Source organism: Arachis hypogaea, chromosome 12 (assembly GCF_003086295.3).
Source record: "Arachis hypogaea cultivar Tifrunner chromosome 12, arahy.Tifrunner.gnm2.J5K5, whole genome shotgun sequence".
In the NCBI taxonomy this organism is placed as follows: domain Eukaryota; kingdom Viridiplantae; phylum Streptophyta; class Magnoliopsida; order Fabales; family Fabaceae; genus Arachis; species Arachis hypogaea.
Window position 1 is genome coordinate 10525682 of NC_092047.1, and position 26073 is coordinate 10551754.

The following is a 26073-nucleotide window of genomic DNA, read 5'->3' on the forward strand; positions in this document are numbered from 1 at the left end:
TTGCAACGATTTAGCATGAACATAATAGGATATTAGACATTTGTCATATTTAATTGTAAGGAATATAAATAGAGTTAGTAATATGGAAGGAAATGATGCTGAGCTGAAAGACCAATTGGAAGAGCTAGTGCCTAAGGAATATAAAATCCATTCCCATTGAGGTATTACCATTATTTTCCTTCTCTGTGTTACTTGAACGCAACATCCTTCCATTTGGTGCTTTCATTGACCATGGTTGTGGTAGATAACACTCGCATGAAGACCATGGAGGAGAATATCAAGCGTTTATTCCAGATGGTTCAATCGGTATCGGAGGACAACAACGTCGAGCGTGAACGCGTCATGGAGGCGACTGATTTGAAGCTAGAAGTGATCCAGACCTCCATCACACAGCTCCTCTCCGATCATAATCGCGGCCATTCTTTCATGCACGAGTCATTGACAGGATCCCACTCAGGAGCTGACAACTTCTCTCGACTGTGGCAGCAACGAAGGGTGAGTTTTGATTTACCTAAATTTGATGGTTCCGATGGGCTGGGTTGGATCTTCTCTGCAGACCAATACTTTGATTTCTTTAGTGTTCCAAAAGAAGACAAAATCAGTCTTGTTGCGATACATATGACGGGTATGGCCATACCTTGGTTCCAAATGTCTCACCGTTCAGCACCGTTCTGACCACGGGAATTGATCTTCAAGCTGCAACAGCAAGGCTCAGGGAGTGATTATTACGCTGAATTTGTCACTCTTTCTAACCGCACTCACATTGATCCACTAAATGCTTTGAGAGATTGTTTCATTAGTGGCCTCTGAGCTGATATTAAGCGCGAGGTCAAGGCACAATGCCCCCCTTCACTGATGAGGGTGGTGAGCTTGGATAGATTATATGAAGATAAGTTTTCTTCCACTCCTCGCCATAATTCTAGTCCTACATCTTATCTATCTCAATTTCAGACTCTAGCTCCACAATCACAAATCAAAACACCTCCACGAAATACCTTGCCGCCACTTTTACCTACTCTCAACCAAAAATTGACCTTTCCTTCTTCCCGAAACCAGGTCCAAAAACTCTCCCCTGCTGAAATTCAGAATCGGAGGGAAAAAGGTTTGTGCTATTGGTGTGATGAGAAGTTTTCTGTTGCTCATAAATGTCCGAACAAGCATTTCATACTTCTCCAGTTGGAGGGGAATGATGAGCAGGACCTAGATGAGAATAATGCAATGGTTTCAACAGAGGACGGTCTTCTACAGCAGCTAGATCAAGAGGTAATTGAATATCACCTCTCCTACAATGCCATGCATTACACGTCGGGACCGACCACCATTCGCATCAAGGCATATCTTGGCAAATTGGAGGTGCAAGCTTTGATAGATGGGGGAAGCTCGAACTATTTTATCCAACCCCAAATTGCTGAGTTTTTTAAACTTCCGATTGAGGCAGCACCGAGTTTTCGTGTGATTGTGGGAAATTTTGATGTCATGCAAGTAGAGGAAAGAGTTCCATCGCTTGAGGTCACCTTGCAGGGGTACAAGGTTCAAATTCTAGATGTCTACGTCGTACATGTGGCTGGTGGGGACCTTGTTATCAGAACGACTTGATTGAAGCGATTGAGAGCTCACATTGTGGATTATGAGGCCGTTTATATTCGATTTTTCCATGAAGAGATTTTGATAACTATGTTTAGTAAAAGACCAACCGCCCCGACACTTGCTTAGTTCCATCACATTTGATGACTAGTTAACACCGATTCAATCGCCGAGGCTTTCACATTGCAACTTTAGCAGCCAGAGGAGGAAGCTACCCCAACCTTGTAACACCCTGATAATATGCTACTTAATCTAGTTTTATTGCTTCATACTTATGCAAGTATCTTTGCACACCTTATTGGCCTTCCGCCGCAGCGATTAGATGACCATCACATTCCTCTAGTCAAGGATGTAGCACCTGTCAAAGTGCGACCTTACCGGTATCCACACAGTCAAAAGGCTTAAATAGAGCTGATGGTGCAACAAATGTTGGATAAGGGAATAATTTACCTGAGCAAGAATCATTTTTCCTCTCCAGTTTTACTTGTCAAAAAGAAATATTGGATTTACGCTGGATTGTTAGACATATTATTCGGAGCTTGTGTCTTCTTTAAGCTGGATTTACACTCCGGCTATCACCAAATCTTGGTCAGGCCTGAGGATAGATACAAGACAGCTTTTCGAACTCTTTAGGGCCTTTATGAATGGCTTGTCATGCCATTTGGGTACCCCCAATGCACTAGCAACATTCCAAACTTTTATGAATGATGATTTTGGCCATATTTAAGGAAATTTATTCTTGTTTTTTTGGATCACATTTTGGTTTATAGCTTTTCCTGGATGCACTATTTGGAGATAGTGTTGAAATTGTTGCAACAAGAGACCTTGTATGCCAAGCTCTCCAAGTGCTCATTTGCGTCTGCTGACATTGATTATTTAGGCCACACAATCTCAAGAAGTGGAGTTCACATGGAGAAAGCTAAAGTACAGGCAATTTTAGATTGGCCACAACCCATGAATGTGAAATAGCTCAAGGGATTTTTAGGGCTTACAGGGTACTATTGGCAATTTATCAGTCGTTATGCTTCCGTAGCGGCACCCCTCATCGATTTACTTAAGAAATATCCATTCAATTGGGATGAGAAAGCCACTCAGGCATTCCAACATCTTAAGGCTTTCATTACTTCTCAACCGATTCTTGCTCTCCCTAAATTCGAATTGCCCTTCGAAGTTGAGACCAATATGTCAGGAATTGGCATTGGTGCAGTTTTGATGCAAGAAAAGCATCCAATAGCTTATTTTTTGAAGAAATTATCCCCTTCTATGAACAAACAGTCCGCTTACACCCAAGAGTTCTATGCCACTACTAAAGTCGTAGCAAAATTCCATCATTACTTGCTGGAAAAGAAGTTTGTCATCCGTACTGATCAAGAAATCCTGAAATCCATAGTCGAACGGACTTTGCAAGCACCTGAGCAGCAGAAATGGTTGCATAAGCTCCTTCGGTATGACTTCAAAATCCAATATAAGCCTGGCCATGAGAACGTGATAGCTGATGCTCTTTCTTGCTATTTTTTCGCGACATGGTCCCGTCCCAAATTGGAGTGGTTGCAATCTTTAAAGGTTGAGATAGATGCTGATAACCGCCTCAAGGAACTATGGCAGCACAGCACTAATCAAGTTCAAGGTGATGGGCACTACTCCGTGAGAAATAGAATTTTACTGTGGAAAAACAGGGTAGTTATTCCCTCCAATAGTCGTTTGATTCAACTCATTCACAATGAGTACCATGAAAGCCCAAGTGGTGGCCACTCAGGCATAGCAAAAACCATTGAGAGAATATGTTCTAACTTTTATTGGCAGAACATGCACCAAGAGATTCGGAATTATGTCTTGAGTTGCACCATCTGTCAGCAAGCAAAGGCCGATACGTTGAAGCCTGCAGGCTTGTTGCAACCGCTACCGATCTCTCATCGAGTATGGGAGGATATATGTGTGGATTTTATAACGTCCTTACCATAATCTCATGGCTATTCAGTGATTATGGTTGTTGTTGATTGGCTCACAAAATTTTCTCACCTCATAGCATGAGACATGATTTTGATAGCAAGTCTGTGGCTGATGCCTTCATTAAAAATATTGTTAAACTTCATGGATTTCCCAAATCCATTGTATCAGACCGGAATCGTGTTTTTATTAGTCTTTTCTGGCAGCAACTGTTCAGTGCTTATGGGATTAAGCTAGCGACGAGTTCTACATACCATTCCCAAACCGACGGTCAGAGCGAGGTACTAAATAAAACCTTGGACATGTACCTTCGATGTTTCGTAGGCCCAATTTTAGTACAATTCTTCTGCCTATAAGAGTATAAAAATGTCCCCTGATAAAGCCTTGTATGGTCTTGACTCTCCCTCTTTAGTGCAATATGAACTTTCTTCTACGGATGACCAATCTTTGCAAGAATTATTGGTGGCTAAGGAAGCAACTCAAGAGCAACCTGCTGGGATCTCAGCAATTTATGAAGTCATATGCCGACAAGTATCGGTGCCATGTTAAGTTGGTAAAAAGGGATATGGTGCTGGTGAAGTTGCAACCATACAGGTAACATTACGTCGCGCTGCGTAAGAGTCAGAAGCTGGGTATGAGCTTCTTTGGTCCCTTTAAAATCATCAAGAAATTGAGTTTTGTGGCCTACAAGCTTGAGCTCCCTCAAGAGGCTCGAATCCCCAATGTTTTTCACATTTCAGCCCTCATGAAATTTCGGGGGAACATCAACAACACTATCTACATTTGCCTCTTCAGTCCATGGAGGGAGGCCTGATTATTTCTCCCCATGCTGTTCTAGCAAGGAGAACAATGATAAAAATGATAAAAAAAAAAAATACAATAGCCTAAGGTTCAATACGGACAAGATCAGGGGCTAAGCATACTTTTGGGAAGTGGCAAAGGACTTCATCAAGGCTTATCCAAATTTCAACCTTGAGAACAAGGTTGAGGTTAAAAGGAGGGGTAATGTAAGGAATATAAATAGAGTTAGTAATATGAAAGGAAATTATGTTGAGCTGAATGACCAAATGAAAAAGTTAGTGCCTAATGAAGAAGAATTAGTTAAAAAACTAGAACACGTGGCAACCGATCCAAGAATTTAGAGGCCGAGAAGGAGCTTGAGGGAACGTACTACTAGTAGAAGGTTGTAAGACCATGTTAGTTAGTTATCTGGTGGTATTGCCTCTCTATTCCTCTCTCTTTCTCTCTCCCTCTTTTTTCTTGACCCCTTTCTTTTCTGTACCTTCTCTAAGACCAACTCCAACGGTGACTGCCTTGGAAACTTTTTCTGACACAAACGAGTTCCTGCCCGTTGAAGAGAAATAGAATTAGTCCTTGCACAAGTTTCAATGGAACTAAGTCCCTCTGAATAGGGACTGGATATAGCTAATAATAACTTGCCATTTGGTAAGTTATTATTTAAATAAATAATTATATTTTTATTTAATTAATAATTTATATTAATTATTTAAATAATAATTAAATCATAATTAATTTATTAATAATTATAATAATTAATTAGATTAAATAATTAAATTTTTATTTAATTAATAATTTATATTATTATATTAAATTAGCCGTTGTAAAACTAGCCGTTGCAAAATTAGTCGTTGGAAACTAGCCGTTACTATATTACTGTTATTATTAATAAATTAATATTTTGTTACTCTATATATACCACTTAGATACACTTCTATTCTCACACTTTTTACTACTCTTCTTCATCTTCTTCCAATTTACGAAATCAAAGTTCTGCTAATATTATTTTTTGTTCGAAAAAATGGATCCAAACCAACTCAACTCTTTCTTCAATTACTTACAAAACTTTTCTCAAATTCCAAATACCCAACAATCTCAAACCTCAAACTCTCAAGTTCCAAATCAAAACTTCACACTACCGAATACATTTCAAAATCCAAATCCACAAAATATTTCTAATTTCAATTTTCAAGCTCCTTATAATAATCAATTTCCTATATTCTAACCGTAAAATCAAAATTCACAAACACCATATTTTCCATTTTCTTCCATATTTAACCCCTCTATCGAAAATGTTAGTCCAACTTTCTTGCCGTTTTCAACTCAATTTAGTGCATCAAGACATAACTCATCTGGTGTTGGTGGCTCTTCTAACCCATCCTCTCAGACTCCTATACAATCTAGTCCAAAATCGCAATATTCAGATTTTGCCAACCCTCGTAGATAGATGTTATCGACCTCAATGATGATGATATTGAAGATCGGAAGTAAGATAGTATTCAACACTAGCATTGGAAAGAGGATGAGATGCTGATCAGTGCATGGTTAAATGTTTCAACTAACCCTATAGTTGGTACCGATCAAAAGGGAGAAATATTTTGGAGTCGAATTCATAGCTACTGTGTAGAATTTTGCTCCGACATGACAAGGGGGGTAGTTGCATATAAGAAACGATGGTATAAGATCAACAAGACTGTTGCACAATTTGCTGGTTGCTACGATCAAGCTAGTCGAAATATAAGGAGTGGTTCGAAAGCTGATGATATAAAGGAGTTTGCCTATAAACTTTATTCCACAAATTATGGTAAAAAATTCACTTTTGAGAGGCATTGGAACATGCTTCGGTTGGAGCAAAAATGGAGAAGCCAACTACCTACACAGAGTAGTGGCTCAAAGAGAACCAAGGTTAGTGCAACTGGAGCATACTCATCCTCATCAAACCCAGAAACACCGTTGGCTGACAAACCCAGTGTGGACTCTCCCGTTCGCCCACAAGGATCAAAGAAGAGCAAGCGAAAAGGTAAGGAAAAAGCACAAATGTCTGAAGATTTTAGCGGAAAAAAAATCATCAGTGGTTAAAAAGTTATCTCTCATGGAAGATATTAAGAATGTTAGAGAAAAGGAACTAATGGATATGGAAAAAGAAAGAGAAGAGGTGAGGGAACATAGAGCAAAGATTATGGCAATCAAAGAGAAGGAGTTACAAATTCAAGCGGCAATGAAAGAACAAGAATTACAAGCTCAAGCGGCAATGAAAGAACAAGAATTACAAACTCAGAGGTATATTAAAGAAACGGAGATAAATGCAAAAGAAAGAGAAATGGAAAGGATTGCCAAGGAAAGGGAAAGGGAAATGGATATGCAAATACTTAATGCTGACACGTCTACAATGAGTGAAAAACGACGAGCTCTTCATGAGATTGCATGTGAGAAAATAATCGCCAAGTGGTTTACTTAATGGTTCCTTGTATTCGTAAAGTTATGTAGTATGTTCTTATTTTTATTGCGTATTACTGGTATGTGATGTAGTTTGTTTTATTTATTTCTGATGTAATTTTTTAAGTTAGTCAATATTATTGTGCCGTTATTGTTCATGAAAGTAACCATTGCAAAACTAGCCGTTGTAAAACTAGCCGTCGAGGAGTAGATACTTATTGTAGACACACTTATAAATATCAACTATCATTGACTCTGCAACTCCACTTCAACTCTTGTTTCTTACCTCGAAAGAGAATTAAAAATTACATTTCTAGATATGGCTAGAAAATTTGATGATATGTTTAATAAGGATTTCTATGGCAAAAGAAGACGACAAGATAACACACTCATATATAATTGGATCGATGAGTGTTTACTCAAAGATTCAGAAGAAGAAGATATCGATAGAAGCTCTATCCCAACTCCTTGTAGATGGATCAACAGAGATTGAGAAGCAGGACATGATCGCCTTTTTCAAGATTACTTTGCAGATGAACCGGTGTATAATGCTGACATTTTCTGACGGAGATTTCGAATGAGAAGACATGTGTTCCTTCGGATAGTAAACGCTCTCTCAAACGTCTATCTGTATTTCCAATAGAGGATTGATGCAACTGAAAGAAGAGGCTTGTCACCACTCCAAAAATGTACCGTTGCGATACGGATGTTAGCATATGGCGTAGCAGCTGATGCTGTTGATGATTATGTGCGCATAGGCGAGATCACTACAATTGAATGTTTGGAAAAATTTGTTGAAGGTGTCATTTCGGTGTTCGAGGAGGAATACTTGCGAAAACCATAGTACTTGAGGTTGTATCATCTTCAGACCTTTGGATATGGCATGCGTTCTTTGGAGTTTCTGGTTCAAATAACGATATCAACGTGTTAGATCGTTCTCCAGTGTTCGATGATATTCTAAATGACCGTGCTCCGGAGATAAATTATACTATCAATGGTAATAATTATACTATCGGATACTATTTAGCAGATGGTATTTATCCTGAATGGGCCACATTTGTCAAATCAATCTCAAAGCCACAAGGGGAGAAACGCAAGTTATTTGCACAATACCAAGAAGGGCAAAGAAAAGATGTGGAGCGAGCATTCGGAGTGTTGCAAGCACGCTTTGCAATTATACGTGGTCCATATCGCTTTTGGGAAAAGAATAAGCTTGCCAACATAATGAGAGCTTGTATTATATTGCATAATATGATTGTTGAGGATGAAAGAGACACTTATGCAGGAAATTTTGCTCAAGACTTAGAGTATGATGATGTCGAAATGGCTTATCACAACCTCAGCTGGGAGAAGAAGATTTTGCACCATACCATCAATTTCTCCAAAGAAATGCCCAACTTTAAAATAGGCAGCAGTATAGACAATTGAAAGAGGACTTGATTGAACACATATGACAATTTCACAATGTTTGTCGTCAATTATAGAGTTTAATTATGTTTTTCTTTGTATTAAATAATTTTACAAATTAGTGTAACCCAAATTATATATTGTGTATTATTGTTATATATTAATTTATTTAATATTAATATCTTTTAATGGTGAATTGTTTTTAAATTTATAAATTTAAATTATATTATTAAAAAAATTATTAAATTAATTTTAAGTATTTTAATTAATTAATTACGTGGGACCACAACAAAGACTAAAGTTAGTTCCTCCTAATAGAGAAGAGAGAGATGTTTTAAATTCTTATTTACTGTTTATGACGTAAAAGTTGATAAAGAGTTACTTTTTATGACAGATAGATCATAAATAAAAACTGGAATGAGTTCCTAATGGAGATGGTCTCATTCATTTCTCTGCTCTCCTTTAATTATTCTATTCATCTTATAATGTCTTTATTCTTTTTCTTCGTCAGGTTATCATAAACGTAAAGCATAGCTGATTCACTCTTCCAATGCTTTGTTAATTTTTGCTGCTATTTTCTTTATAGTTCTATTTGACTTGTATCTCTCTATTTCCCTTTTTATTGTTCCATTGTTCTTCCCAAAATCTTAATAAAATCCATTCCCATTGAGACATTACTACTAATTTTTCTTCTGTGTGTTACTTGAACGCAACATCCTTTTATTAATCCATATTTTTTGTTTTAGTTGTGTGGCCAATAACAAAAAAGAATTATTTACAAAGATACAAGATTTCATTTATATTTGTTTACTAAGTATAACATTCTTATAGAATAAATTAATGCAGTCTCTATTAAATTCGATTAGATTATGCATTGTACACAAATCATAAAATTATATAATATAATTATATTCTAATCTAATTATTAAAGATATAATTATTTATATTCCTCCTCCTGTTAGCTTAAATTTTTTAAAAAAATTATTTTATATCATAGTTTCAAAATTTTTATGACTTAAAAGATCTAGAATTCGATTCTTCTTAACTCAATTAAAAAAAAAATTAACATAAGGTAAATAAAAAAAAACTTATACAAAAATTTAAATAAATTTAAAAAAAAAATTTAGTTAAAAAGACTAATTATTAAATATATAACCATCCATATCTCTCCTATTATCAGAAATAAAATGGTAGTAATATTATTTTAAATAATTGATTGATCCCTTTTGTCTTTGCAAGCAATGCGTGCTCTGGAACGAAATCGATTCTCAACTGAATTTGTCATTAACAAAGTCAAACTCGTGCATAACATGGTGAGATATTCATAATTGTCCAAAAAAAATTGGAATGATTCATTCTACACCATTTTCTGTCCATTTTGTTTCTTAGAACAGTTCTTGAATTTGTTTTATTTATTTATTTTCATTTATCCTTTTATCAACTCATCACTATTGAAATTCACATGAAGCTTGCTTTAATATGAAAATGATAATTGAAAATTAGTAAATACTAAATCATTTGATATATTTAATTAATTTATTTAATATAATATATTTTAATATTTAAATTATTATTTTCATATAAAAATATCATCATATAGTAGACACTTTAAAATTAGTATCAAATTTTAATTTTTAAGAAATCAAATAATATGATATATAATCTAACTTGATTCTCCCAAGTAGGATTCGCAGCAATAACTTAAAAAAAAAAAGTCATGACACAAACATTTTTTGGTTTTGTTATAGTTAGTGAAGTTCTAGCAATGTGAAGGGAAGGGACAAAAAATGGGCCAAAATTGTTGGGCTTTCATGTGGGGAAATGGATTGTTATTTTATTAGTTCCCTGTTTTTCCTTTTCATTGCGTTTTTGGTCCTAATGTCCTCATATTTTTGGGCTCATATTCTTAACGACTCTTCACCACAATAGAAAACTGGTGAAAACTTCTTTCTTATTTTTTATTTTTTATTTTTTACAGTATACCCTAACTTGACAATCCAAAAACTAATCTATCGTAGATCAAAATTTTATTTAAGAGTTTATTATTGGCTAATAAGTTATTACATATACAAGGCGAGATTCGAATCTTTCTCTTTATATTTTTTTGGAGAAGTATAAGGAGCCAATAGAATATTTGTACAATGTGTACAATGGAGGTTTAGGAAGTATTAGAGATATAACCATTAGTGTTACTTCTTCCTATTAGCGTAAGCTTCTGGAATGAGTGGTATCATGACATGGTATTAGAATTCTAGATCCGAAAGGTCAAGAGTTTGATTTTTGGTGAACTCCAAAATTAGCTTTAAGTTTTTGGGATGAGTGGTTTTATGATATGAGATTATGAGATGTTTATTATTCCTAGTATGGTTATTCTGGATATTATAGGTGATGTTCATCTTGTAACTCATATAGCCCATTGTACACATTGTATTTGTAACTCATATAATCCATTATACACATTGTATAAATATTTCATTGGCTTCCTAGCAGGACTTTTTTTTTTTTTTTCAACTCCTCTTTATTTTTATACATGAAAGTTTGATACAAAACGAATTTTTCTCCATCTCATTAACAAACAAATTCGGCTTCCAAATATGAGATAAAAAAGTTTATACAATAGGAACCGTCCAAAACCAAATGCAAGATTGGGCCTACGTTTTGCTCCAAGATCCAGAAATAAAAAAAAATTGGTGTCCCCGTAGATTTTTATTTTCTTCTCTTTTGGGCCAAGGCCCCATCCATTACCAAAACAAAAAAATTCACAATGCTTAGTGTTGAGGTAGATTTTAAGTAATGAAACTAGCGACATGTTGTAAGTATTAGGGGGTTAATATTATTTATTTGTCTTTTTTTTTTATAATAAATTAGGCATAATATTAAAAGCACCATAACATTTAGGTTAATTTTTTTTGTTATGGAAGTAGAAGTGGTGATATACCTTAACATTATAATTTTTGGTGTTTTTTAAAACTGTGGAAAGTACATAAATCGGAGGGTCCGACTTCTGTACCTCAAATATTTTATTTTTTTTTACCACAAATCGGACGGTCCGATTTCTGTAGCTCTAATAAATCGGATGGTCCGATTTCTGCTTCTCTAGTTAAACAATTTCACATTTGAGTATAACACCTCAACAATCCACATTTTAAAAAAACACTACTATCACTCCAATATTAAAAATAAAAAGTTCTAACAGTTACCTTATTTGGTAACCATTCTTTCTTATCCAAAAGGACGAAAATTGGAGATGATAGAATTTTAAGTTAGCTGCATAGTAATAAACATCATGAATATTAATGTGTTTTAATCATCATAAATACATATTATGTTTTAATATGAAAAAATATTATATATATTTATTTATTTAGTAAAAAGTCATATAAACATATCTTAGAATATATGCTATATTGCTTATGGAAATTACGGAAAAGGACCATATATTGCCGGAAAAGTACACAAAGAGACACCTAATATATTAGCTAAGCCACATGGTGATGTAACATAGTCCTCTTTTATTCCTAAATGCACATAAATAATAATAATTAAACGTAGCTAAGCTAACTTGTTAGATATCAAGTTAGGCTCATGTTGATAAAGTATGAGCAAAGCTTTTATTCTTTTTGGATTACTTAAAATATTCAACCAATTAATAATGGACCACCTAAATTGCAAAAGGTCATCATACAATTAATGGAAAAAGCTTTCAACTTGTAGTTTAAGGACAATCCCATCAAACTCACTTCACACCTCCCATTCACATCTTCTCAAACCCCTCTTTTATATATATGGTAGATTTTTTTTAAAATTTTAATTGAATTTATTTCTTTTCAAAGTATTGCAAATAGGAAAATAAAATTTTTAAAAAAAATGCTTTTTAGTCTTTTAGTCTAAAAATAGTGTTACTTTTTTTTTTAATATCTACCTAGTCATGATGTGTTTGAGTATATCCAAAAAAAATATTATTTTTAGATAGAAATATATAGTTAAATTTAAATTAATTATATTTTAAAAAATAAAATCTCAATATCCATAATTTCATGAGAGAGATGATGGTACATGCTAATTAAATAATAATATTAAAAAGTTTTAAATGTACAAAAAAAATACTGATATTTTAATAATTTTAACTTTTTGAATTTAATTAATATATATTATATATATTTTTTATAATTAAGATCAACGGTTAAAATTATTAGAACATCAGTATACGTGGTACACTTGAGATTCTTCTAATAATATTAATGTGTTAGAACTTAAAAAAAGTAAGGTAGAGAAAATCGAGATTTTATGTGAAATCGAAAAAGTAAATTAAGTACGTAAATCTTAGCAAGATTTAAATCGTAAAATCATTAGACCTAGTATAAATTTTGTAAATTCGATTGACTCATTTAAAATCGTAATATTGAAAGATTTTAAGAGTTAAATCGAGATTCTAGCTACTATAAAAAAAAGTATATATAATTTTTTGAAAAATTTTTAAGTGTATCGATATATTGGTATTTCAGTAATTTTTAATTGTTGATTTTAATTATAAAAAAATATATAATATATATAATTAAAATTAATGATTAAAAATTACTGAAACACTACTGTAGCGATATATTCGAAAGCTTTATTTTATCCCATGTAATGAATCCAAAAGTTGCTATCATTGTCTAAATATAATGTTTCAAGGATGTGGGGGGAACAATAGAACCCCACCAGCATGTGTTATAGAAGGGAGGTTGATGTGAATGCATCACACAATACAAATAAAAGAAGAGGACTTTTGGGATATACACTATGAAGGGGCATGAAAATGAAAGGAATTGAAAGAGGGTAGCTTATACTTATACATACACTACTATATTATAGAAAGGAACAGGCCCATAAGATAATGTCCCAATGCTACTACTAACACTACTACTGCCATTCCCTATTTTCGGATAGCCTTTCATTTTCTTGACTTTATTGCATTTCGTCCACACCTACATATAATTTTTATGAGGGCTTCATACATACCCTTATCATCCTCACGTGTATCTTCATCTTCATATTTATGTGTTCATGCACAAATATGGACATGCCCTTCAGATGTAGTGAGAGAAATTGTTTAACTACTATATGTTAATCTTCATGTTCATATTTTTCTGTCTGTATTTTGTGTTTGTTCTTTTTGAAAGAGGGTAGCTTAAACCCTAAAAGGCAGGTATTATTGAACGAAAAAAAAAAAAAACAAATTTCTTCGTTCAATAATTCCTGCTTTTTAGGGTTTAATTTTTGTCCAATAATATATTCAATCATTTTTTTTTGCTTCTTTTAAAATTTTTATATTTTTATTATATTTTTGTATTAAAAAAATAAAAAATTATTATTTTTAATATTGTTAAAAATATAATTATTTATGTTGCTTATTTTTATTATTTTAAATTTTTGGGAGAAGTGATTTCATAATATGATATTAGAATTCTATGTTTGAAAAGTCTAGAGTTCGATATTTGGTGAGTTCAAAATATATATATATATATATATATATGAAAAAAATCAAACAAATCTAAAAATATGTGTTAAAAATATAATTATTTATATTTTTTTTATCAGTTTTAACTTTTGAAAAAAATAGTATTAATGACGAAGACACTTATTAACTAACTTCTAATTAAAATAGTACAACAAACTATTAATTCTAAACTCAAACGCCTTGAAGATAATTAACAAAACTTGGGTTATTTACATTAAATATCCAACTCAAATGGATCAATTGATGAGAGGCTATTTACATTAGATATTCATTACCAATATTACCTTTAGTTAATTTTTAGACGTAGTTATGTCCAAAAATTAATTAAAGCTTTAGCAATGGTAGTCTGATGAAAATAAATTTTTAGTGTTTTATTTAATACAATTTCGATGATTTCTTAATGTGCGTGGTTATTAACTTTAAAAAAGATAAAAATTACGAGATGGAAGGAGTTTAAACTACGTATTGATATAAAGAATGATATAAATATTATTCAAGAAACATTTTCCTTATTCTTAGCTTGGTGAAAATTTTTACACGTATATATAATTATATATATGACGTGGGTTTGAGAAATTCAAAAATGGGGACCGGACCTTGCTTCCAATAAATGAAAAAGGGTCGCTAGAAAATAAAAGGCTTATGTACGATATATATAGCCAATGAAATTGTCATCAAATTAATTTTTTCAAAAGTTTAGGTGGATAGGAAGAAATACATAAATGATTATCTGAATAAATGATCATTTGTACTAATGAAAGATAAAAATATTGACATATGTATTTACGTTAGATCGAAATTAAATTTGTACCTATACAAGATATCTTCTGTGTGACAAAAGTACCTTTCCTGTCTTTGGAGGGTTGGAGTGTCACGTAAGGTACTTTTGTCACACGAAGGACATCTTGCATGAGTACAAATTTAGTTTCGATTTAGTATGAATATATATGTCAGTGTTTTCATCTTTTATGGATACAAATGGTCATTTATTCATGATTATATTTTTAATATATATATCTTCAATCAATTTTTTTTGGATTTGTTTTAATTTTTTGTATATATAAATTTTTTTTCTCTTTAATTTGTCTTATACTATTTTTTTTTTAAATTTAATAAGGATTAAATCTTTTGATTATAAAAAATTTGATATTATGTCATAAAATTATTTCTCTCAAATATTTAAGCCAATAGAAAAAAAACACATTAATAATTATATTTCTAAAAAAATTGTTATAATTCAAGTTAAGACATCCTTCAATTTATACTATATATGACAATAATAATATTGTTAAAGACTCAACCTCTATATCCATTTTTACCTCCCCTCCCCCTCTACTCAACCTCTATATCCATTTTTACCCCCCCCCCCCTCCTTTCTATTTTTCTTAGTTTAGTTTCATTTTTAGCTTTGTAGATCCGAAAAAACTTTAGTATGTTTACGATATTAATTGTATCATAGAAAAAAGAAGAAATGATTGAAATATTTTTTATTATTCTAACAATATCAATATGAGAGCTACTCAAATAAAAACATTTAAAATATTTTTTTAAAATGTTTTTTAATAATTAAAATTTAACACATATAATTAATTAAACCATGTTATTTTTGTCAAAATTAGGCTAGATAAATTAATTTTACCAAAAAACAGTGAATCAAATATTAAATCAGTCTAAATTAATATTATTTTTTATAGAAAATAACTACAATATCTTTATTATAAAAAATGATTAAAATACTCACAATATATATATATATATATATATATATATATATATATATATATATATATTAAAAACTCTAAATCCTAATTCTATCACGGTAGAAAAATAAAAGACTAGAATTTAAGATTCTCAAAATTAGTATTTATATAATAAGAATATTTTAGTCATTTTCTATAATAAGAGTATTGTAGTTATTTTCTATAAAAAATAATATTAATTTAGACCACTTCAAGATTTGATTCACTATTTTTTCGGTCAAATTAATTTGTTTGGCCTAATTTTGAAAAAAATAACACAATTTAATCGATTATATATGTTAAATTTTAATTACTATAAAATATCTTTAAAAAAAGACGTTTTAGATGTATTTATTTGAGTGGCTCCCTATCAATATATAATGATATAGTGATCGTATACCTTTTTAGTTTTTACATTGGTCATACATCAAAATTATGTTCATTTTACCATACTATATATACACACACAAGCACACACTATAGTTTAGGTCACTTGGATTTGACATATCAAGCAATATATATATATACACATCAAAGTTCCTTTTCACATCTATCTTCGATTCACATAGCGGGAGGAATAAAATCGGATAGCTTTAAAGTCCAAAAAGCTTATATCTAGGGTTTTGTTGGAAAGGGGCTCCACATAAAAGGGAGGTCCCAAATATGCGCATGTAACTACGACTTTTGGAGTTCTAAGATCATGGTGAATTATTGTCTTAGTAACGTGCATGAACATCATGCCATTCATTCGTTTAAGTTCATTGAGTGGTAGTAAACATGCACATTTGTCTATGGAAAACAATTGACATGTCGAAGGGGGGAAAAAATAGAGATAGGTTGTTTACATTTATTTTACTTTCTGTTATCGTGTATATCACTATAACAAAAATTATTTTTGGGATAAATTTTTAGTGGGAATCACGTATAGTTATTTACCTAGTAATATATAATAAATTCCTTAACTTTTCAAAAGTACTAAATGATACATGTTTTCATAACCTTTCATAAATAACAAGCTCTATATATTCTTTATTATCTCACTTTGGCTAGATATATATATTTTATTTATTTTATATTTTTTGTAATTATTAAAAAAGTTTTTACCGGTAATTGTATAATTGTCGCTAAAATGTTTTAGTGACAAACGATAAGACAATTAATGTCTAATTGCCATTAAAAGCAAAATAGACCGTCGCTAAAAAATGATTTTTCTAATAATGTATATACATCTTTTTCTTTTAATTTTCGTATAAGGCATGGAATTCATATAAGAGAATAATTTATCTTCATGATCATATTACATATACAATCATGTTACATGTATACAAAAAAATAGTTATTAAATTAATTATTTGTATATAAAATATATATTAAAATACAATAAAATATATACCGAAAATGAATAAACCCTAAACCCTAAAAATTATTGCAAGATTATTATTATGCATTACTAATTTGGATAAATCTTACACACTATTTTAATAATAAAAAACTAATACTAGAGTTAATATATAAACAAAAAAATGCACATTAAAAAAAATCTTGATGAGTAGGTACACAAGAAGTGGCCAAAAGAGGTTTTTTACCAACACATTATTGATATGGTGATTGGTGACTGTTAAGATCCTCATATCTATTATTGACATTATTGGAAATATGTGAATTAGGATTATTCAGTTAGGAGATGGGACATTTGTTTCATGATTCAAGAGAGTCACAGTCCAAGTTAGAAAATTCACTATAATATTCCAAAATCGGTACTGTTTTTGGCCAGTAACAATTTCATAAATATATATGTAACTGCGAACTACATACTAGAGAAATATCCTCTGAACTTATCCACATATATACATAGCTAGGTCATCTTCTGTATGATTCATCAATTGATATGACCTTTTTTACAACGTAGATGATTGGTAGTTTAATTATCTATCTATGATGGGAATTCGACAAACCAATAATGTTATAACGATTGCTGAAAATTGCCGCAAAAATTAATCCTGCGCGACAAATCACGCCGGTTCAGAGTAGCTGGAATGTAATTTTGCAGCAGTTTAAAACCGTTGCTATTGCCAAAATGAACCGTCGCTATTCGACGTGTTTATTGCAGTAAAAAATGATTCAATTGATCAATTAGCGGTGAAAGTATTAACATTTTTTCTAATACTTGTATCATATATATGTACAATTTGCTAGCCAAGCATATGTTTTGCAATTTTTTCATTGAAAATAGCTCACACAATGAGAACTAATCAAATTTGGTGATTAATAGAAACTTTCCATTTGCATATTTAGGTTATTTAAACATTATAACAATAAGTGTGTGTCTATTTAACAATATAGATCTAAAATTAAAAAAAAAAAAGTGTGTAGGGACGGATCCGTACATTGTATTAAGAGGGAGCAAAATTTTCAAAAAAGTTAAAAAAAATATATATGTGTAAGCAAGGTGTGGCAAATTAAATGGATTTTTGAATAAATAAAATAAATATATTATTTATTAATATATGCATTTCTAAGAGACGTAGAACAAGAGGTTCACTAAGGAGGGGTTTCAATGCTACATGACTGCCTTAAGAAACTTATCACCTGAAATGGTTGAATATTGGACAAACAAGTTTACTGAAACATATTTTTTTCAGAAATATAGACATGCATTGGTAACTAATTAATATATTTATATAAAAAAATCCCTAATTAAATAGATAAAATTTTCGGACATCCTTCATAATTCAAAGTGCTCCGGTCAATATTGAGAAACAATACAACATAATCCAACCACACACAAATAAAAATGACCAATATATATAATTCTTTGAAGAATACATATGAATTTATAATTGTATATATGGTTAGAAAGGCCCATGAAATTTGTCCAATTGAGACTGCATATATATTAATTGAGTAATATTAGAAAACTAATATTATAATAGTCAATTTTAATTATTATCATTATTGTAATAAATGATCAAATATGGCCAGTATAAAGTCTACTAATGATGTGTTTTTGTTTAGTTTGTATTTGGAATGTTTTTTTTTTATTAAATTTTAAATGTTCTTGTTTTTAAGAATTTTGGATTTTTTTTTTTAAAGTTAGAAGTGAGACTTGAACTCGAGACTTCTAAATAAGGATGAGCAGACTATGTCATTTGAGTTATAATTCGTTAGCTAGATTCTTTTTTACTTATGTTAATAAATGTTGACTATAAATTAATTGTGCAATATTAATTTCAAGACTTTCTATATATTTCACATTTTTACTTCAATTTTTCTATGGCAAACCTTTTTTTTTTCTTATAATTAATTTCTGAATCCAAAGATGTTGACTTGGCAGTGCTGAATTACATAGAATCCACTGTCCACACAGCAAAAAAAAAAAAAAAAAGGGATCCCAAGTAGGGTTTCCTTGCATTGTTGCTTTCAAAGTTTTCATGATTCACTTGTCCAACTACTGGTCAAAGAATTTGAGTGAATTATATATATGGTGTATATATATACATATATATCTAGTTAGGTAAGAATAGTGTGCATGGCTATCGATACCATGAAATGATGCATGCTCCTTATTAATTATTACTCCAACTATATGCTTTACCTTTCACTTGTGTTTTGATGATTTGATCTCAGAATCTTAGCCTCCATCAATGAATGCATATATTACATGCATCACTTTGAGCATTTATTATTAGTGTTCATTTATTTTCTTCACATATTAACGGAAATCCGTTTCTTTTGTCGAGAATAAAATTCAAAGTTTTATTCCCACAATTAACCTTAATTATCGATCTCATATATAGGGATTGCAATTGGATTTTGTAAAATGCTTATATACGTGGATTTTTAAAAAGCAAAAACAAATATCATGTGAGGTTGATAGAGATGGACTATTTTGTTCTTAATTTTGTGGAGGTCCTTATTTCAAGAATACCTTTTTATATATATATATATATATATATAACTTTTATTAAAAGAATAAAAAAAAACATTTATCTAAAAACCGGCGGTTGCTAAAAACCGCCACCAAACCTAGTACCGGCGCCAATATCTTTGGTGGTCTGGTGAGCTGCTGGCAATTGATTTTGCAGCGGTTTAAAACCACCGCTAATAAAAAAAACCGCCGCTATTTCGCGCCTCCTTTATAGATATCGATGATCATAAAATTATTTTTTCTAAAAGTTTAAACTAATAAAAAAAATACATAAATATATTTTTAACATATCCTTTTGTACAAAAGTCTCTTTTTGGTATACGAAATTTTTTTTTCATAGTTTTTCTATTTTATTTTATTGGTCTTAGATTAAAATTCTTTTTTTTTGGGATTAATAAAAATCAAACTCTTAAACCTTTAAATTATAGAAGCTATGATATTATGTATAACATCCTAATATTTTTAAGTTAGGGTTAAATTTTATTTGAATTATATTAGGTACGGCGCTGATGTTCAACTATTGCAAAATTTTAAAGATAATTTTTGAAAAAAAAATAATATAAAAAATATCTTTAATATTTGTCATTTTCTTTAAAAATATCTTTAATATTTAATTTTATTTTTGTTTCTATGATTTTTAATTTGTTTAATTTTGTTCTCAACATTTTTTATTTATGTCAAAACTATCATATATGCTTTTAATTTTGCCCGTAAATTTTTAGGTAGAATTAATGTTTAAAGATAATTTTAACATAAATCAAATATATTAAGAATAAAATTAAATTAAATTAAATGTTAAAAATATTTAAAAAAAATAAAAATATTAAAAACAAAAAACATATTTTATTACCCTTTTCTAAAAGCTATTTGATAATAGCAAGAGCCATAATCTTCATCATGATCGTTATTGGTGTAAAAAAATGTAAGTAGACTTATTGATAACATCACACAAGATGCGTGCACTATACTAGTATATAAAGACAACATATTGTCAATTTTAAATTTACTCATATTTAATAATTATAACATGAAAAAGTATCATGACCACAATTTTCACTCAACGAAAATTAAACAAGGTATACAGCAATCAGAACTCTAACTCTGTCACTTTGTGTAATTATGACAAAATTCATCGCTTATAGTTTATGTACCATACTAACAACTTTGGTTACGAAAAGATTGACCGAGTACATCATGTAACCGACGAAGTTTTTGGAAGAATACCAGCAATCAAGATTTATGTACCAAATCAAATATTCGAAAACGATAAGCCTTTCGAATAATACGAAAACCACCTCAGCAAATCGTTGTGAAGACTAACCTAACAGTGGCTATATAACGGGATTATTTAGCTCTCCAGAGCACAAAGATCTCACAAAAAAATATAACTTTGGCCATACTACTAGTTATTTTTTATCTTTCTCAACTCTTTAAGAATTTACTGACTTGAGCGTCAGAGTCTTTATTGCAGGTTCCACGCCGGAGTCCCTGTTCCGAGGATCAACCTCAGCAGTTTCACAAAACAAATACAGTCACAATCAATTCTACAACTCTAAAATACAACACAAAATCAATCTACTTTATTCACCGAAACACTTTCATCCTTTTTTTCGGGCAAAGTCTCGTCTAGGGATGTTAATGGGGTAGGATGGCGGCGGGAGATGCCTCCCTGCTCCCCGTCTCCGCCCCCAGAATTAATCCCCGTCCCCCCGTTCCCGTCATGGGGGATAATTGTCCCCATTCCCGTTTTTCGCGGGCCCCATTCCCCATCTCCCTATGTTTAACATTCATATGGAAATTATAGTAAAATATATCAAAAAACCCAAAAAACAAACTATAAAATATTATTACAAACACACAAACATATCTTATCTAAGATTATAAGTCCAGAAATACAACATATCAAATCGTCCATAAAATAAAATTCTAAAATACAACTTCCATTCTAAAGAAAGTCTTTAACATCAAATATTCTTTCATTGTCAGCATATAACTTTCAACAAACATCTCCATGTTCTCTGTTAAAACAACAGAGACATAAATATGTTAACATACAGTAACGAGAATGGAAGCAAACAGGCAGACGCAAAAGTGGAGAGGGGAAGGACGCCGTGCCTAAAGAGAGAGAACGACGCGGTGAAACTGCCAGGGTGACAGCGCAAGAGTAGACGGTGGCGAGTGGAGACCGACGACAGCGTATGGTGCTACGAGAGTTTTGAAGTTTGAACAAAATGGTGAGTGAGTGACTGGAGTCTGGAGACTTGGGGCTTGGGTGGGAATAGAGAGTTAGAGACAGCGCAGCAACAATGGTGAGAAGGGAAGATAGGGTTAGGGGTTTTTAATGGGTGAAATTACTAAAATACCCCATATGTTAGAAATAAAGTAAGAGTATTTAAGTAAGTTTAACAATTCGGAAAATTATTGGGGATGGGGCGGGGATCCCCGCTTGGGTCCCCGCGCCTGTCTCGGGGGAATTTCGCTCCCCATCCCCACGGGAAAAATTCTCCACCATCGGGGACCCATTTAGGGCGGTCCTCGTGGGGATCCCCGCCTCCTGGGAATTTTTGACACCCCTTCTCATCATCCATCAGTTTACCATCACTCACAAACTTAGTCACATCTAATTTACTTACATCAACAGATGGAGCAACAACACCTATCTGAGCAACAGATCGATCAAATCCGAGCGTAAAAGCGGCCAATACCTCCTCCTCCAATTCTGGAATCCGAACATTCGTCTTTTCAGCTTCCATAACCTTATTCTCAAGATCAACTCTCACTTTCTGCAGCTCAGCTTCTGAATTCTTCAGCTTTTCTTTCAAAGTCTTTACCTCAGCTTTAAATTTCGCTATCTTCAAATCCTTCTCCTCTACAGACTCTTTCAATTTTTTTATACCAGCCAAGTTATCACCTTGAAGAATGGCGTCCAACTCAAATGTCCGTCCAATAGACAGGAGCCTAGCCCCCAATCACCTGAAGGTATCGAGCACGAGCAACACCAATCTTCCCAACATCATGTATCACCTTCACATCCGCATCCACCTAAACCACCTCATCACCAACATCCATAAACGGATAACCAATCGACCAGAGAGAATTCTTGGGACCTTCCTTGTAGCCATGTAAGACAACTTGACTTTCATAGGCAGCGCTAATCTCCTCCGCGATAAATAGCCCCAAGCCCTCCTTCAGGTCAGACAGATCAACAACTTTACCCGACCCTTCCCCCTTCTTCCTCTTAAAACTCACATCCTGCTTCATAGTACCACCCTCACCAGGCCTAACCATATTAGTAGAAGAGCCTTCTTTTTCTTTCTTCTTCGCCTTATTCACAAAGACTTTCAAGTTGGTTGTGGTCAACGTGGGAGCCCTCTCACCTACAACACAAACATGAAATAATTAAAATAGCAGGCACATCAAAACACATAGACATACATGCAAAACTTAGATTATCTAGATACTCCTCCATTGCTTCCCTATCTCCTTCAAGCGCCAATAAACTAGGTATAGAAAGCAACTCTGATGACGACATTACGGACATCAAAAAATTCACAAGATATTCCTCACTTTTCACCCTATTATCACAATCAAGAATCTGCTTAGGTTCGGACGACCAGAACACAGGGAATCTCTCCTCTAATAAATCATCCAAAAAAAAAAAGGATAACACTCCTCACCAACTTCAACTTTCACAAACATCTCCTTGAAATCTTTAAACGAACAGGTAACACTAACTATCCCACTTCCAGGCACTCACACGTCTCCACCGTATCTAACGGCATCACATAATAACTACAGATCCCATCTCAAGCCCACGAACTAAGCCCCCCCCCCAAAAAAAATCATGTTGCGCTTGGGGCTCACACGGTCAATCCTCTTACACGCCGAGGATATCTAAAGCTCAACCTGTTTTTTACAGGATAAGCTTAGGGGTTGTGTACCATACTAACAACCTCGTCTATGAAAAGATTAACCGAGTACATCATGCAACCGACGAAATACTCGGAAGAGCACCAGCAACCGAGATTCACGTGCCAAATCAAATATTCGAAAACGATAAGCCTTCCGAATAATACGAGAACTACCTCGGCAAACTGTTGTGAAGATTAACCTAACAGCGACTATATAACGGGATCACTTAGCTCCCTAGAGCACCAAGATCTCACAAAAATATAACTTTGGCCATATTACTAGTTATTCTTTATCTTTCGCAGTTCTTTAAGAATTTACTGACTTGAGCGTCAGAGTCTTTATTGCAGGTTCCACGCTAGAGTTCCTATTCCGAGGATCAACCTCAGCAGTTCAACAACGCTCGAAGAGTTGAAGGCTCACAAGCTATAACTCGGACGTGTATCCTTGAACGGAACAGTTCATTTTTAACATGAATTTGAATAACTGATAGACTTTTCATATCCATATCCTTAATATCAATTTCTTAATTAATTACCGTATAATATATTGATCTCTTCAACTCATCAAATAACATATTATTTTATACTGTATTACTGAAGATAAAGAAACAAAATTTTTTTAGTAATTTTTTTATATAATAGTATTGTATTAATCTCCTGTTTCGAATTTAAAAATAGTAATAATATAATGTTATTTAATTAATATTTTTGAAAGTTTTTGTTAACCTGAATGATATGATTTTTAGATATTTTTTATTTATTTATATTATTACTCATATGGCTAATGACTGAAATGCCTTTAATGGTACAAAAAGTAAATATAGGAACTTTGATTTAATTTCTTTCAACATTTTCTTAACTTCTCCTTACTTGATATGAAAAGAGTTTCTCATTTACATAAACTCTTACGCAATGCATGAAACTATAATTAACTTTTTTAAAGCATTCTTTTAACATTATGTTGCATAATTAATTTTTTTATTTGAGGTGTTATTAAGCTGAAATCGAAAGTGTATAAATTTGGCAGGAGTCCCCTTTTTTTATAGAGGTTCTCTTATCCCAAAAATTTATTAATCACCTTCTTTTACTTAAGAATCATTTTAATTATCTTGTCTATAGAATCACTTTTTTTTACCAAAAAATTATTCTCTCGACTTTAATACACATAAAATGATTATTATAATATTTAATGTGTAAGCAATTAAGAGACACTATATATCAATGTTGGTTTTAATTTGTTTTAAAAAGAAAAAATTTATATTCTTGATTTTTATAATTGACATAGTTCAAAGAAGACTTTTTCAATCATCTAAAGATAAAATTCTTGAATAATTTGGTGAAGGATTTAGAATGAAAATAAGAAAGTGAAAAAAGATAAATATTTTTTTATAATAAAATGAAAATATATATAATTGATAATCTATAGAGACAATAAAAAATAAAAAGATAGGTCGTCTATTATTCTTCTATAAAAAAATATGAAAAAAATAATAACTCAATTGACTTAGATATATTTAGATATTATTTTGGAGAATTTAATTTGTGCGAATCTTCAATTTGAATTGCTACTTTGTAAATTTTACAATATTTTTTAAATTATAAATAATATATTAGATCTTAAGTATATTATCTTCTAATTTTTTGTTACAAATTTAAATTTTAAATTATTAAATTTTTAATTAATGATTAAATAATAAACTTGATTGAAAAAAATAAAATGTTACAAGTCTCACCTTAATCTTTCCCTTATTTCTTTTTCAATAAAAGTTCAAGATAATTACGGATTATTTTCTAAAATAAAAAAATATTATTTTAAAAAAAATATTTTAATTTTAAATATTAGGATACATTTTTTTTTGAATTTTAAGCAAGTTGGCTTTTACTATTTGGTGAACTTCGTCGCATCTACAGGCAAACTTCACTTTAAATTCTCATAAATAAATGATTGACTCAAATTTTTAAACTTCACTATAGTTAATGACAACTATTATCATAGTCATATTTTTTTTAGAAAATAATTATTTTTTAATTTATAATAGAAAAAAATTCTTATTAACTATGGCTTATTGTTGTGTACCTGTATATTTTTGGAGACGATGATAATAGTTGCCACGGTAATGTTGAAGGAGTCATGTTGATTATCTGTGTATTTTTGTGTACTCTTATGTATTTTTAGAGACTATAAACTTAAAAATTTGAGCTTCTTTCTAAGTTAGGTTTAGGTAAAGTTTACCAGATGTACGAACAAATTCTATAAAATTATAGAAATTCGCTAGAAATGCAACGAACTCATCCTTAAAAAAAAACGCATTCTGAAAATTAGAAAAAAATACCGATGATTACAAATTTATTTACAAATTAACAAATATAATTTTATATTAATAAAAAGATGAGTAGATAGTCACAAAAAAAAAAAGAGTAGATGAATATTTTCATTCCTAAGAATTTTAAATACCAACAAATTTATTCATAAAAATATTTAAATAGTTTTATCGTACAAAAATCTTTTGCACCTATAAAGTTAATCTCATTGGTTCAAAAATAAATTTGTTAATTTTGTAAAATCTTATTGGTGTTTGATATAATTTGTTCTTGTTTGAGCGTCAGATAATGCTCATAAGCTGGCCATTAACTGGATGGTGTGTCAGAATTTGATTGGCTGAGGGAGACAATGGCAAAGCCTTAGCATTAAATGATGGCAACCCCTTCTCCCAACAGATTCTGCACCCTTCATTTATTGCTTTTGCCAGCTGAGGCCACCACCACCATCATGTATGTATATACATGTACATGCATCTACATGTATTCATGGTCATCCTCTAT